We start from the raw sequence: 9,949 nt of genomic DNA, 5'->3' as shown, positions 1-9,949 counted from the left end.
AGACTAAACGCTGTCTCCATCTGCATTTGCATTGCATAAGGCTACTATTCTGCCTTCTAATTTGCATAAGGCTACCATTCTGCTTTTCGAGACTAAACGCTGTCTCCAGCTGCATCTTCATTGCATAAGGCTACTATTCTGCCTTCCAATTTGCATAAGGCTACCATTCTGCCTTCCGAGACTAAACGTTGTCTCCATCTGCATTTGCATTGCATAAGGCTACTATTCTGCCTTCCAATTTTCATAAGGCAACCATTCTGCCTTCCGAGACTAAACAATGTTTCCATCTGCATTTGCATTACATAAGGTTACTATTCTGCCTTCCAACTTGCATAAGGCTACCATTCTGTCTTCCGAGACTAAACGCTGTCTCCATCTGCATTTGCATTGCATAAGGCTACCATTCTGCCTTCCAACTTGCATAATGCTACCATTCTGCCTTTCGAGACTAAACGATGTCTCCATCTGCATTTGCATTGCATAAGGCTACCATTCTGCCTTCCGAGGTTAAGCTCTACCTCCATCTGCATTCGCATCTTTTCATAAGGCTACTCTCCTGCCTTTCGAGGCTAAGCTCTGCCTCCAATTTTCTTCGAAACTAAGCGCTATCTCAAGCACTATTTATCTCGCTTCTCTTACGGGCTAAGCTCTACCCTTCAATTAGCAAGACTAAGCTATGTCTTGTCCGCACCATACTACTGCATCCTTCATGGGCTGAAATATCACCAACTCATCCAAAGGCGTCATCATTCGAAGGCACCATCTTCATAGCCCGAGAACACCATGTCATAGCCTGAGGATCTCTTTCAATCTTTTGCATATCATTATTCAAAGGCGTCATGGTTCGGAGGCACCATCCTCAAAGCCCGAGAACATCATTTCATGGCCCGCTAATCCTGCACCAAACAACCCATGGCCCAGGACATCATGGTCTGAGGACGCCATTCCTAACCGTCCAAAGACAGCATTCATGGTCCGACGAGAATTTGCATCATGTTTAAATTTATGCACAGTATATGCTTGTATTGTTCATTGGCAGGTAACCCAGTGAGCAATGGCTATCCCAACAGAAGCGATCCCGCTCCAGTTTCCCAGCCATATCAAACCTCACCATTCCCGTAAACCGTTCACTCCCCGGCCCTAGATGTTGTGTCCGCTCTTGAGATAACTTCACCGGTATACTTCGCCGATGAATCCAGAACTTCATAGGTCTTGATTCTTGTAGAACCAGGGGTATGTAGGCAGCTCAGAAACCAGGGTGCGGCCTAATCTCTCAAACCGTTTCGCTTGGTCAAAATTGGTCATCATTTCTTTACCCGAAAATTCTTTCATCCTTCTCGGGTAAAGAGGGGCAGCTGTTGATACCCAATTTTTCCCTATCTATTTTAAATATGCAAAATACATATATAAGCATGCCCAAGATTTTTATTATTTTTGTTTCATAATTTTAAGGATTTAAATTGATTTATTTTCTCCCTTTTTATCCATAAGACCCCCAATAGTTATTTCCAAAATTATTGTTTTAATAATTCATCTATTGGATTTCTATATTTATGCAAAAATATGGCTAAGGTAATTTTTATAATTACTTTTGGTATTTTTAAAGCTAAATTGCACATAATTGCAATATTAGCCCTTTTAAGATTTAATTATGTTCTATATGCATAAAATTGGACCCTGTATTTTTAAATTGTTAATTATGTATTTTAGATCATTTTGGCACCATAATTTATTTTCCAGAAATTGCCTATTATTTTTTATAAATTAAATGGGGGAAAATTGGCTATTTAAATAACAGCCAAATTTGGCTTTCAATTATAGCCAAAATTGGACACCTTTCCAGCCCAATTTCACACCCAAATGACCCGACCCATACCCTATTAACCCTTACCCAAACCCGGAACCCACCTATCCTTTTTAATCTCGACCATTGATCTCCCAGATCAACGGTCCAAACGTACCCTTTCCTTTTTAATTTCACCCGACCCCTAACCCTAGTCTCATAATTCAGAGACAGCCGCCCTCAAACCCTCTCATCTCCCCTCTTCTCTCTCGACCTAACCCTAATCATCTTCAATCGCTGCCTTATTCTCCTGCCTTCTCCGGTGACCAACACCTCAACTCCTAAGCCTCCAATGGGTCTCTCATCGCCTTGCTCATCATCTCTAAGATCTTCAAGGGTCCTTGTCCATGCCGATTTGGATCTAGGGTTTCTGCTTTCCTGTTCGAGGCTTCTCTGGTGTGATTTTGAGCAAAATCACACCATATGTGTTACGTTTTGTGAAGTTTCAACAGGTTCTTTCAATTTTATTTTGGATTTCCTTTGTGAAACCCTAACTCTCGTCTGAATCTTTCAAGAGCTGTGCTATTTTTTATGCTTTAGGCATGTTCCCTTCTACGATTTGTTCGTTCGCGAGCTTCTTCTGAAAGATCTTTTACTTTGAACCGTTTTACTCTCTCTGAAAACTATGGGTTTCTCGGAGTTTTTTTACGCATGTTCTAACTTATTTCTTTATGATTAAACCTTTTTACTTGTTTGTTTTGACCAATTTTGTTCTCCTATTGCTTTTAACTTGACTCTGTTAAAAGCCCTATTTTTTTTAAAGATATTCTTTACTTTGTTTCTACGAATGTTAGCATGATTTTCCTTACTTTGCTTCTATGAGTGTTAGCATGCTTTCTTTACTTGGTTATGTGTGTTAGCCTGCTTACTTGAGTCCTGTGATTACCCTGCTTTGAATATGTTTTTCCTGAGTCCCTAGCCTACTTATGTCGCTTCTATGTGACTATGCTCGCTTTGTTTGTTCATCTCTTGCTTATTTTTTTGACTAAGCTTCGAATATGCTTTCTTGCTACGTCTGTGGACCTCCTCTATTTATATGATTGATAGTGCAGAGTCATGACTCCCTTTTGAGTGATTCTGGTTTTCTTAATTGATGGTGATTGAAAAATTTTCTTTCAAAACCCTAAAAGCTTTGCCCTGTCTGTTAAGCTGACTGATTTCCTTATCATATTTGCTATGATACTTATCTCTACTGAGTTGTGTCCTTAATCAAGGATTTATGAATTTGGTCCTAATCGATTACTCTATGCTACTGAATCTCGACTCCTACCTTTCCACTTAATTTGATTAGCTGCCTGCCTTAATTAATTCTCTCTTGCCTTGTCTGCATTACTACTTAATTCTTACTGATTGTTTCCTTAGTTTGAAAACTTAATGAACCTAGCCTTAATTACCTATTCTATACTGGTACTATTTTGAAATCTTTCCTTATTTGTTATACTCCAGCCGTGTACGATTTCTTTCCTTACTTGCCACCTGCTCTTTACCGTATACACTAAATCCCTTAATTAAAGGGAGATTCGAACCAATTTTTATACTGAGTTCTATACTTACTGAAGAATTGATTCTTGCCTTATTTTAACAAGTTTTTCAAACTACTATATAAATGACTCTCTTCTACAGTCTTAACACACGAACACAGTTCAGAACACACACATACATTCAAACTATCTCTTCTTTCTTTGCTATTTGTGCTAACTGTTGGCCTAGCCGGCTGAAAGCCAAGGCTAGATAGTGGAGTTGCACCTGTTTTACATTCTGCATTTTTCTTCTTTAACTGGTATGTCTCTAGTTTAAATTTGAAACTCAACTTTATGTGTTCCACGCCTATATATCCATGATTATTCCTGTACTAGTTATTCAATTGGTTTCTGTGTTTGTTGTTATTAAGCATGTCTACGTTCTGCCTTATGTGTAATCATCATATCAGACTTTACTTAGTTCTTTGATACTTGTCCAGCATGTTCACTTAGTTCCCTTACCTCTCCCTTAACTGGTATGACCATGTAGTTACTTAGTCTTCTAGTGTATTCTATTAGGCTCTAATGGTATGCCAAACTTTGTTCAACAAAACTCTTGTCTTCAACATGATCCTGCTGCATTCTTCCCTATGTTTTAAATATCTGTTACCATGACGGATTTGTTCAATAGACTCATAGTTGATCTGTATATTTGCTGTATCAAATGTTTCCCTACTTATGTGGTTTCAAACCTATATGTTCCCAATCCCTTCACCCCTGTTTGTAAGTTTGCTCGTCAAGTAAATCTGGGTATTCTATGGTTAATTGGTTTGTTCGCTGAGTATACTTTTCTCAAAGATTGATTTCAAAACTGCTGCTCCTACTCCTAGCATTCTTCTCAAAATCGATAACTCCTAGTTTGTTTAAAAAAAACTATTTCTGAACTTTTTCACTTCTAAACTGCTTTACTAAGTCTTTCATCATTATTTCAAGCACTCTCACCTTACTCTTAGACCACTGAGTTCTGCCCCTTTTGTGTGAGCCTTGCCTTGGCACCCTTGAGCTCCCTCTGAACTTGGACACACAAAAGCTGGCCTTTCCATACTGCACTTACTCTTTCTTGGCTATGAAATTTGGGTGTGAGCACTGCCCGGGATCCCTTGAGGTCCTTAGGGAACTTTGACACCCATATATGAGAAAGGCTATGAAACAAACTTGGCATTTGAGGTGTTGGAGTTAGATTTTATTACATAACTCAAAGAGGAAGTCCAAATCAGGTGTTGGAAATCTGGGCCTATTTTCAGGCGCTCTATAATGTAATGTTTTTTTATTTTTTCTTTTCAACTTATGTAATTCATTTCAGTATTGGTCTGTTATAATCTGTTGCAAACAAGTATTGGGGCTGGCTAGTGAAAAGGGGAGGGTAGTTAGATATGTTATCAGCATCAATGGGTAGAAACCATATCTTAGGTTTACATTTCCTATATGTGCATTAGAATCCATGCGTAAGATCAACCCATTCAAAGCATATCATGCAATAGATACCATGTTCTTAGGTTTACTGTTTCAGCATCCCATTTGGCATCACTTTACCACTTAGAAATCCTGCTTTAGGCTAAATAACAGCATTAACGTAAAACTGTTGCTCCTGCATGTCTTGAAGTCATGCTGTAACTCTTTTGCCATTTAGAAATCATGCTTTAGGAATTCTGCGATCATTCTGCATTTTCATGAGTGCACGTTGGATACCCTGTTTTAGGATCTTGTTCACACTCGCTCAGTCACACCTAGTTAAACTACTGATGCATGAAAAATGACATAAAACAATCTCGTGTTTGATTATCTTGTTTAAGTGGAACTGGTCACAATCCCTGCATGTCTTTGCAACATTTAGAACAACATGCTTTAGGTAAAATAACTTCCAAACTGTTTTAATAATTCTTGTAAATGCTGCATATTATATTACGCTTAGACAAGTCTTAGGCAATCAACTTTAAAATAAGAACCGTCTTTGTGATTAATGTTTAATTGTCAGCATGTTAAAATTAGTAGGCAAGCTTGATTAGGACTTCTTCTCTGAGTCATGTGATCAATCTGACTCTGCTGTTATCACTTAGATATCATGCTTAGGATCTGGATTTAGATCTTGGTTGTGTATAAGTCATGCTGTTTATGTGTACTGTGTGTGGAGGTATATCTAAGCCTTTCATTTGTCTTCCATGCTCCCCTTAATTGAATTCCTACTTGTTTATTATATGTCGCCTTAGTATTTTACCTTTAAACTTGAGTGTCTGCCTAGAACCCCCCTCTTATAGGATAGGAGTCCTAAATTCCTCCGGGACTGATAGGAAGGGACGGGTAAAACATACAATAGGGGTCAAGACCAACCCTCGCTTCAATTACCTTCAGGGGTGGGAAAGGGTAGATATGGATATGATGACCGGTGCATTAATACCACGTGTAGCCCCTCTTAGAGGAGTGTCATACCGGGTATTGCATTGATGTGATCCTTGTTACAAACAAACCTAGGATACCCTTTACATTCCCGAATATGCTTAGATTGTAATTCATTTCAAAATCTCGTTTTTCCCTAATTTTTTTTAAACACCTGTGTATTTAAACATAAATCCCCTACTATTTGAGCCATACTTGTTTATTTGCTAATTGTACAAATTCAAACAAAACTGTTTGGCCGGGAACCACACTAGTGGATCCTGAGGGGTGCCTAACACCTTCCCCTTAGGATAATTTCAAGCCCTTACCCTGTCTCTGGTTACCAAACCTAGTTATAAATGAACCCTATAGGTGCCCTAATGCACCTTAAATCGTTAGGTGGTGACTCTTCAAAAAATGCAAACCCCCTTTCCCAAAGGAAAGAGTTGTCCCAATCAAGAATGTCATAAACCCGATTTCGCAAGAAAAGGGGGGCGCGACAAGAACCATCTCAACCCGCCTGGCCACATTGGCTGCATCCTGGAAAGAAATCTCGCTCCCGGTCTCCTTAGCCATCTACAATCGAATAGGCTGAGCGAGTCCCTCAATGAACCTCCTCACTCTCCCTCTATTGGTGGGGAGTATAAGAAGAGCATGACGAGCCAAATCAACAAACCTAGTCTCATACTGGGTGACAGTCATGGAACACCGCTGGAGGTGCTCAAACTGCCTCTAATAATCCTCTCTCCGAGTGATAGGAGAAACTTTTCCAGAAATAACTGAGAGAACTGATCCCATGTAAAAGCAGGCGACCCGGCTGATCTAGCCAAACAAAAATCCCTCCACCACTTCTTGGCGGAACCTGACAGGCAAAAATCAGCAGAGTCGACCTCATTGGTCTCCACTACCCCCATGCTCCGCAGAACCTCGTGACAACTATCCAAATAATCCTAGGGATCCTCTGAAAATGTACCGCCATAGGTAGTAGTAAAAAGCTTGGTGAACCTGTCCAGCCTCCACAAGGCATCAACAGACATAGCTGACCCATCACCGGTCTGTGCTACAACACCCGGCTGAACTACCCCAACTGGCTGAGCTGCTAGAGTCTGAAACTGGGGAGCCATCTGCTCTGGAGTGCGAGTAGCAGTAGTCTGGGCTCCTCCTCCAGCCTGAGAGACAGCTGGTGCTACAGGGAATATGCCTGCATGAGTGACACTCTCCATAAGGCCCACTAGATGGACCAGAGCGTCCTGGAGTACCGGGGTGGCGATGAACCCCTCTGGAACCTGAGCTGGCCCCGCTGGACCTATCTGGGCCGGAACCTCATCATCGAACTCAAACTGAGGCGTCTCACAACAGGAAAGAATAGATGTGAAGTTTTTCCTAAACTCTGTAGCCTATGGGGGACAAGCATAGGTGTCTCCGTATCGATCCCTCAGACTCTACGTAGCTTGTTCGTGAATTGTGAGACCTAGGCAACCTAGTGCTCTGATACCAACTTGTCATGACTTAGATTTCCCACCTTCGGGAGTCGTAATGGCGCCTACTCGTGAAAGCTAGGCAAGCCAACAGTTACAGTTTTACCACCATTATTATTAATCAAACAGGAGCAGATAATAATGAAAAACAAAATAATTACGAAATGCGGAAGTGATATAACAGTGCCACAACTCAAGTACATAACTACCCCATAGATCCGGTGTCACAATCCACGAATGACTAAGATTTACTACAAATATAAGTCTGGAAAAAAAAGTCTCGAAATAGAAGATACAGAAGAAACTAAAATAGGGAAAGGGGACTACAGGCTCTGCGAACGCCAGCAGATCTACCTTGGTCTCCTTGGACTGAAGGCAGCAACCTCGAATCTACTCACAAGGGTCCAGCACCGAAATCTGCACAAAAAGTGCAGAGTGCAGTATCGGTACAACCGACCCCATGTACTGGTAAGTGTCGAGCCTAACCTCGGCGAAGTAGTGACAAGGCTAGGACACGACAACCATATAAACCAGTGCAGTTAAATCATATACGAGCAGAATGATAATAACAGAAAATAATAGATAAAGATGGGAAGGGGAACATGCAGCGGGGAATATCAAATTCAAATAGTAATTCAACAGACAAGCATAATGAACACCATATTTGTATCAACGGGGATAATGAAACAGTAACACGTGCATGGCATCACCCTTCGTGATTTTACTCTCGTCCTCACTGTATGAAAAAATAGAAACGGAACGGCATCACCCTTCGTGTATTAACACTCACAACATCGGCACGGCATCACCCTTCGTGCATTAACTCTCAAATATCAGAACGGCATCACCCTTCGTGCATTAACACTCAAATATCGACACGACATTACCCTTCGTGCATTAACACTCACTCACAATATCATGCACGGTATCACTCTTCGTGCTTTATACTGTTCCTTACCCAAACATTAAAAACAATACATCCCAGCAAGGGAATCAACAATAGAGACAATAACATCACGGCAAGGGAATCAACAATAGAAACAATAACATCCCGGCAAGGGAATCAGCTATAACTTGCCTCGTTTCAACAGTTAACTCAATGAAATAAGTCTCAACTTGAGTCAATACTCAACAATGATCAAATACTCAATAATATCACAAAACTTGCTCAACATAGAGAAACGTCATTTTCGCATGAATAGTACCTGATAAGTGACATAACGGTCACAATATAAGACTCACGTGCATGCTCAATATCAATGTATAGATACTCGTCACCATGACTATACGTCGAACTCAGTACTAACACGTAGCAATTAAGACACAACAGCTATTCCCTCAAGCTAAGGTTAGACCAAACACTCACCTCAATTCCATAGACAAAAACGAGCCTCAATTACCGCTTTACCTCTCGGTTCCACTTCCAATCCGCTTGTATCTAGTCATAATTTACTTAATAACATCAATAAATGCTAAATAAACCAATTCTAATGCATGAATATAGATTTCCCAATGTTTTCCCCAAAAGGTCAAAAACGACCCCGGGTCCGCTTGGTCAAAACTTGAAGTTCGAACCAAAACCCAATTTCCCATTTACCCACAAACTCAAATATGCAATTGGTTTTGAAATCCGACCTCAAATTGAGGTCCAAATCCCCAAAATTCGAAAATCCTAATTTCTACCCAAGAACACCCAATTTCCCATGAAAAACTTTAGATTTTGAAGTGAAATCATGTAAAAAAGATGAAATAGATTGAAGAAAAAGGAGTTAAGATTCATTTACCTATGATTTGGGGAAGAACTTGCTCTAGGAAAATCTCCCTTTGGAGTTTAGCTTCTGAAATTTTGAAGAATGAAGTGAAATCCCGTCCAATTGATGCTTTGATTAGGTGCAGATGTCGTAATTGCGACAGGAGCTTCGCAATTGCGAAGCTTGCAAATGCGAGACATGTTTTGCAATTGCGAACCTGCTGCATGTCTGCCCCTCTCGCAATTACGAGCAATTTGTCAGTGGGATCATTCACCCTCCCTGTTGACTTTGCAACCGCGAAGGGATGTCCGCAAATACGAACAATGCAGGCCTGGGCTTCTTCGCAATTGCGATAAAGCCCTAGCAATTGCCAAGCCTGTTAGGCTTGCAATTGCGAAGCCTGACCTCGCAATTGCGAGATCAGAGCCTGCAACAATACCAGATGCAGCAACAATATTTTCTAAGTTCAAACTCACTCTGTGGCCTATCCATAACTCACCCGAGCCCCCATGGCTCCAAACCAACCATGCACACAAGTCTAAAAATATCAAACGGATTTGCTCGCGCGATCAAGTCACCAAAATAACATCTTAAACAACGAATTTCACACCAAAACTCATGAATTCCTCTAGATAGTTCAAAATTTCTATTTCCTCAACCAAGGGTGCGATTTATATCAAATATCTTCCGTTTTTCACCAAATTTCACATATATGACTTAAATATTATAACAGATATGTACCGGGCTTTGAAACCAAAATACGAGCCCGATAGCATCAAGTTCCAACACTATTCAATTTCTAAAAATATTTATATTTTCCATCAAACAATTTTCTTTAAAAAATCTTCTCTCGGGCTAGGGACCTCGGAATTAGATTCCCAAGTCCCATATTTTACTACGGACCATACGGTACCGTCAAATTACGGGTCCGGGTCCGTTTATCAAAAATGTTGACCGAAGTCAACTTTAATCAATTTTAAAAGC

Source organism: Nicotiana attenuata, unplaced genomic scaffold (assembly GCF_001879085.1).
Source record: "Nicotiana attenuata strain UT unplaced genomic scaffold, NIATTr2, whole genome shotgun sequence".
NCBI classification, from domain to species: domain Eukaryota; kingdom Viridiplantae; phylum Streptophyta; class Magnoliopsida; order Solanales; family Solanaceae; genus Nicotiana; species Nicotiana attenuata.
Note: the sequence above shows the minus strand (reverse complement) of the source record.